The sequence below is a fragment of the Diaphorina citri genome, unplaced genomic scaffold (genome assembly GCF_000475195.1).
Source record: "Diaphorina citri unplaced genomic scaffold, Diaci psyllid genome assembly version 1.1 scaffold54, whole genome shotgun sequence".
In the NCBI taxonomy this organism is placed as follows: Eukaryota; Metazoa; Arthropoda; class Insecta; order Hemiptera; family Psyllidae; genus Diaphorina; species Diaphorina citri.
Genome location: NW_007377491.1, coordinates 80288 through 86584, shown reverse-complemented (window position 1 = coordinate 86584; position 6297 = coordinate 80288). Strand labels below are relative to the sequence as shown.

The window sequence follows — 6297 nt, the reverse complement described above, 5'->3', positions numbered from 1 at the left end:
ACTAATGTTTGAGCTCTAATTTCTGTGATTTCAGAGTATAACTAATGTTTGAGCTCGAATTTCTGTGATTTCAGAGCATAACTAATTTCCGAGTTTTCTTTCTTCCTGTGATTTCAGAGTATTACTTATGTTTGAGCTCTAATTTCTGTGATTTCAGAGCATAACTAATTTCCGAGTTTTCTTTCTTCCTGTGATTTCAGAGTATTACTTATGTTTGAGCTCTAATTTCTGTGATTTCAGAGCATAACTAATTTCCGAGTTTTCTTTCTTCCTGTGATTTCAGAGTATTACTTATGTTTGAGCTCTAATTTCTGTGATTTCAGAGCATAACTAATTTCCGAGTTTTCTTTCTTCCTGTGATTTCAGAGTAGTCAAAACTCTCATCTGGTGGCAGGGACGGGCTCTAGTACGGTTGTATAACACCAGGTGACGCCCCAGTCACTAGGCAGACATTGTGAACCTTTGCTTGCTCCGGGCGCTTCTCTCACTGGCGGTGATTTAGTCAATTAATAACAATCTTCTCTACATAACCCTCTCGACCCCTCTCATGATAGCGAAATAACTCAGGTAACTAGTAGGAGGAAAAGTGGAACTTTCAAAGGAGTTAAACAATTCATACAATCTTCCCTACATATACATCGATCCTCTCATGCAAAATAACTCAGGTAACTGTATCCAGGCGAAAGAAAAAAGTGGAAGTTTCGAGGGATTTGCCCAATTCATACTATCTTCTCTCCATGTCATCGACCCTCGTGTACAAATCGGACGTCGGTAAATTTCTGCATCCGCTAAGAAACACTGAAACTCTTGTGGGATTGATCTAACTTCTGTGTTAAAGTAGCTACTTTAATCTAGTAGCGATTAGTGACGGCATTACCTGCGTAAAAATATTATTCAAATATGGAATTGATTGCAAAGGAGGCTCTGTTATGTATCTGTAGATCAATCTCTCAGGATTTCAGGACACGAGTCAAATAATTCATCTTTGACTAAAATCACACGATCCCCAATAACTCTCCAATGTGTAGAATTCAAATTTTTAAATCCCAATTTGAATGAGGAGATTCTTGCACAATATTTTGTTGATTTTTATTTAATTTTTAGTTTAATTCTTGGACCCCAGGTCTTAAAAATTGAAAATAATGTCCCGCATTTTGTTTCATAAGAAGTTATATGCTTTTTTTTATGTTTCTCCAAAAAATCATCTGAGCGTATCTAAAACTTTCTCAGTACATTGTATAGGTTCTTCTTACCTATACATAAATCCTGTTACAAAGCTACAATTTTTTCTTACGGTCTGATTGAGAAAAATCGTACGTGACCAATACTTATTTTCTTTTTTCCACAAGTTATAACCAATACTTATTTTCTTTTTTCCACAAGTTATAACCAATACTTATTTTCTTTTGTCCACAAGTTATAACCAATACTTATTTTCTTTTTTCCCCAAGTTATAACCAATACTTATTTTCTTTTTTCTACAAGTTATAACCAATACTTATTTTCTTTTTTCTACAAGTTATAACCAATACTTAGTTTCTTTTTTCCACAAGTTATAACCAATACTTAGTTTCTTTTGTCCACAAGTTATAACCAATACTTAGTTTCTTTTGTCCACAAGTTATAACCAATACTTAGCCGTGTATGGACAAATGAAACTGTCAGAACGTAGAAATGTGTAAAATTTCTGAACTGTGCCGGGAAAATTGTGCGATTTTTGTCGTTCGATCTGAAAGTCTGAAAAATCTGAGCTGTGTCCCAGCCTTTCTGTAATAATGATTGAAAAAATCTAGTAAAATAATTAGGTACTGTTTTATTTTTTTCCTTTTTATGTTTTCCCCTGCAAAATTCAAGTCTTGGAAATCATGGGTATGATACACCCTAGGAATGTATCACACATAGCTGACTCAAAACCCACCGTGTATGGACAAATGAAACTGTCAGAACGTAGAAATGTGTAAAATTTCTGAACTGTGCCGGGAAAATTGTGCGATTTTTGTCGTTCATCTGAAAGTCTGAAAAATCTAAGCTGTGTCCCAGCCTTTCTGTAATAATGATTGAAAAATCTAGTTAAATAATTAGGTACTGTTTTATTTTTTTCCTTTTTATGTTTTCCCCTGCAAAATTCAAGTCTTGGCTTCGTCTTGATAACTTCAAAGATGATGAAATTTAATCTTTTAATTTTAACGCGCGTTTCTTGGTAGGGTTTTTACAAAATTCAGATTCGTGTAATCATGCTAGTTTTGTGTGAGCTTTAAAAATGTGTCCACACATATTCGATCGACCGTCAATCGATGTGAATAAAATACAAGGGACAACTATTTTCTAGTCGACTGACGGCCGTCAACTATGTGAACACAGCTTACTGCGATAAATCTTTTAATTTTAACGCGCGTTTCTTGGTAGGGTTTTTACAAAATTCAGATTCGTGTAATCATGCTAGTTTTGTGTGAGCTTTAAAGATGTGTCCACACATAGTCGATCGATGTGAATAAAATACAAGGGACAACTATTTTCTAGTCGACTGACGGCCGTCAACCGTCAACTATGTGAACACAGCTTACTGCGATATTTTTGTTTGCACCTCTACCTATTTCAGACCTTCACAGGTCTATGGAGAATTGGAGATGACGGAAATATTTATACTTTGTTTATAGTACACCATCAGAAAGCCATCTAATCCCACACCGTCACCCGTCCAGATACAAACCACGCACAACGTTGCTTTAAACTGCGAGACTCCCTACTTCCTTTCCAGTCTTTTACCTCAGCAGTCGAAGATTTATGTCCAAAGTTAAAATAAGGGATTTGGCGAGTCGTCGATTGGCGACTTGAGTTTGTTCTCCTTATCAGGGATCAGCGATTTGAACACCCCAGTGATAACATTAGCGGTAAGTCCAAATGAATTGGTGGTGTGATGGTTTACCTAATATTATCTAGAGATAGCCGACTGATAACAGTTTTCGAATTTTATTTCTTGAAAGTTTGAACTTTGAACTTTCCAACTTTTTCATTTTGGATTTGGAATTTTTGATTTGAGTTTGAGGTTAGGAATGTGAAACCAAGGAGGTTAGAAAGGAGAAGATAGCGTGCAGACTTTCAGAAGTGAAGCCTAAATTCGGCCATACCATACTTGGGAAAATTTTCCATCAGTGTATGGAAAAGTGTCTTACAAGTGTAATAGCCAATGGAAAAGCAGAATTTTGAATTTGGACGAATCATATCAAAATATGGAATTGTAAATTGGTGATTTAGGGCACAGGTCATGGCGTACGTCATGGACGGTCATGGGCAGTAGGCACCTCTAGACCGGGCTTGTTTCAATGCGTAAAAAATATTTTCATGACATCATCCTTTTTTTTCACTCCTTCAGGTAAAATGGGTGGTGGGGAGTTACTGGAGAGAAATGAAGAAGGATTCCCCTGATGAGTCATCATTTTGAAATTTCAGTTGAATCTAGGCGCACCTGTATTTTCTCGATCCCTTTGAAAATATTTTACAGGTGTTTTTTGTTTCAAGTGTTGAGATTTTTGTTTTGTTTACACTTTTTACACAAATTTTATTCTCAGAAAGGTGGTTTATTTTTACTTTTTTCTCCCCGTTGTGAATTGTGATCATTTTTTGACTTGTAATAATTTGTGATACCTACCCCAATTTTTGTTTGGAGATTTTCGTTCTTTCTTTAGTTCGTTAGGTATTTCTTTCTTAGTTCTGTGTGGTTGGTTCTCTTCCATCTTAGTTTCTTTCATGTGTTAACGAATTCGAATTCAATCATACAAGATCATATTATTTAACCTAGCTTCATGGGGTTTATCTTGGGCGTAGGTACCTATTTTAAATCGGTTAGTAGGACTAGGTTAAAGTAACTAAGCTGCACCATGAAACTATCATTTTGAATACCTATAATTATCATAGTTTGCCGTATCTGATCTGCTAAGAAACTAGGAAAAGCCTAATCATGTCCCAGTACACCGAGACTGACACTCGTATTTATGAACAAGAATGATCGTTCTTAGATCAGTCTCAAGTCAAAATTGACCAATCAAATGCCTTGAGACTATGCTTAGCACGAACTTAAGAGCCAGCATTTTGTTCATAAATATGGGTGTAAATCGAAGACAAGAAAACTCGAGATAAAAACTTCATTAATTAATATTTTTACTATTTTAAGTAAGTGCTTTTCGTTAGCTACGTATTTTCAGTAAAGTCGCGCGTCTACGCCTCCTATGTGAAACTGGCCTTAGCGTGGAGGGTAGCGCGTCTTGTAAGCGCTAGGTCAGAGTGGAGCTCGCTAACAGCAATTCAATCAGGTATACCTACTGATTTTCTATTCTACTCTTTAATAAATTTTAATATATGAATTAGTCAATAAACCAATGACATGGGAAGCAAGGGAAGGTAGATCTACATTTACAGTTACTAGGTAGGTAGGTAGGTACTAGGTATCACATGCAAACATTTTATTGACAATATAAATATAAACTCAATACTTGGAATGCTCAATATTAACAGTACTGCAAAACAAAACACTTGACAACCTTAACATTGAATGAAACCTCTCCTTTATCTCTGCCAGCTATTCTCAAAATGTAAACAATTTTAGTTCTAAAGTGCTTGTAGTTCAGCTATTCTCAAAATGTAAACAATTTCAGTTCTAAAGTGTAGTCTAGCTATTCTCAAAATGTAAACAATTTTAGTTCTAAAGTGCTTGTCGTTCTCGTTCAGCTATTTTCAAAATGTAAACAATTTCAGTTCTAAAGTGCTTGTATTTAGTTCAGATATTCTCAAAATGTAAACAATTTCAGTTATAAGTGCTTGTAGTTTAGCTATTCTCAAAATGTAAACAATTTCAGTTCTAAAGTGCTTGTAGTTCAGCTATTCTCAAAATGTAAACAATTTCAGTTCTAAAGTGTAGTTCAGCTATTCTCAAAATGTAAACAATTTCAGTTCTAAAGTGCTTGTAGTTCAGATATTCTCATAATGTAAACAATTTCAGTTCTAAAGTGTAGTTCAGCTATTCTCAAAATGGAAACAATTTCAGTTCCAAAGTAGGTACCTACTTGAGGTTTTTGCTACCTGCAAATATGTGTGATATGAGATACTTAGGGTATCATGAAAAATGGCACACCTTGTGAGAACCTGCAGCATGTCTTGAATGGCCTTGATTGGAAATATGTGCCATTAATAGTAAACTTACTTTACTTCAGGCTTCAAGAATCTAATAATAAATAAATACCTCATGAAAACTACTGAGTGCATGATAAGTTTCTTCCTTCTACCATGATGATAAGTATTGGTTATAACTTGTGGACAAAAGAAAATAAGTGCCGTTGAAAGAGAAACAATAAAACTTAAGTTAAGTCAAAAGTTAAAGGTAAAGCCGCTATACCCACCACGTTCTGTTTAACACAGTACAGCTCAGATCGGGTTAAGCTTACTGCCACCTCAACGCTTATGGGTGCTCTCTCTTTCTGGGTTTGCGACGTAATGGCTCATACAACCACAACAGCAGCTAACCGCTCGAAACTCAAAGAAGAGGAATAGTCCCCTAGTCGCTAAACTTGTGGGGTCGACGATTGTAATCGCCCATATAGGTTGTACTTAAACCACCCACAACTACCCCAATGCGATCTATGAATAGATCCTCTATCGGCTCAGACTATTTGTCAAAAGCTTCAAACCTAAAGACTTTCCCAAACTTGAAACTTGAAAAAGGTTGACAAAAAGTAATACCTAAACGCTTAAAAACTAAACACAACTCCAATCCTTACACATTTGGTTCCTCCAATCGTTCCTCTTCCCTATCCGCACGGTCTAAAGTCTTCACTTCGGATTTAAGCCGCGTATGGCTATGAACCCCTTTTAAAGGTAGCACAAAAGTCACACTCTTTGACCTTTTCGACTTTCACAATTTTTTTTTTCTTTTTTTTTTTTTTTTTTTTTTTTTTTTTTGTTACGTTGAGTTGTAACATAGAACAGTACTTCTGATGGACAAATAAATTCACTGAAATAAAAGAAAAAAGGTGTTCAATATTGGTTTATGAATAAAAGGAAAAAGGTGTTCAATATTGGTTATGAATAAAAGAAAAAGGTGTTCAATATGGGTTATGAATAAAAGAAAAAAGGGTGTTCCAATATTTGCTTTATGATAAAGAAAAAGCGTGTTCAATCGGATTCCGGTGTATGAATAAAAGAAAAAAGGTGTTCAATATTGGTTAATGAATAAAAGAAAAAAGCGTGCTTCAGATGGGATAAATTCACTGAAATAAAAGAAAAAAGGTGTTCAACTATTGGTTA

General features: G+C 35.2%; 1 protein-coding gene and 1 long non-coding RNA gene across 2 annotated transcripts in view; one reads left to right on the top strand and one right to left on the bottom strand.

Annotated features, from left to right (window-relative positions):
- LOC103516992 (WD repeat-containing protein 20) overlaps positions 1–6297 on the top strand; it is a gene marked incomplete in the record, with an annotated part of 21123 nt that overhangs the window by 8534 nt on the left and 6292 nt on the right.
- The window catches only part of LOC113470639, a 9790-nt gene continuing 3878 nt past the window's right edge, over positions 386–6297 (bottom strand). Inside the window, exon 2 of the long non-coding RNA XR_003393620.1 lies at positions 386–660. This is a non-coding gene — a long non-coding RNA (uncharacterized LOC113470639). The remainder of the gene's footprint in view (positions 661–6297) is intronic.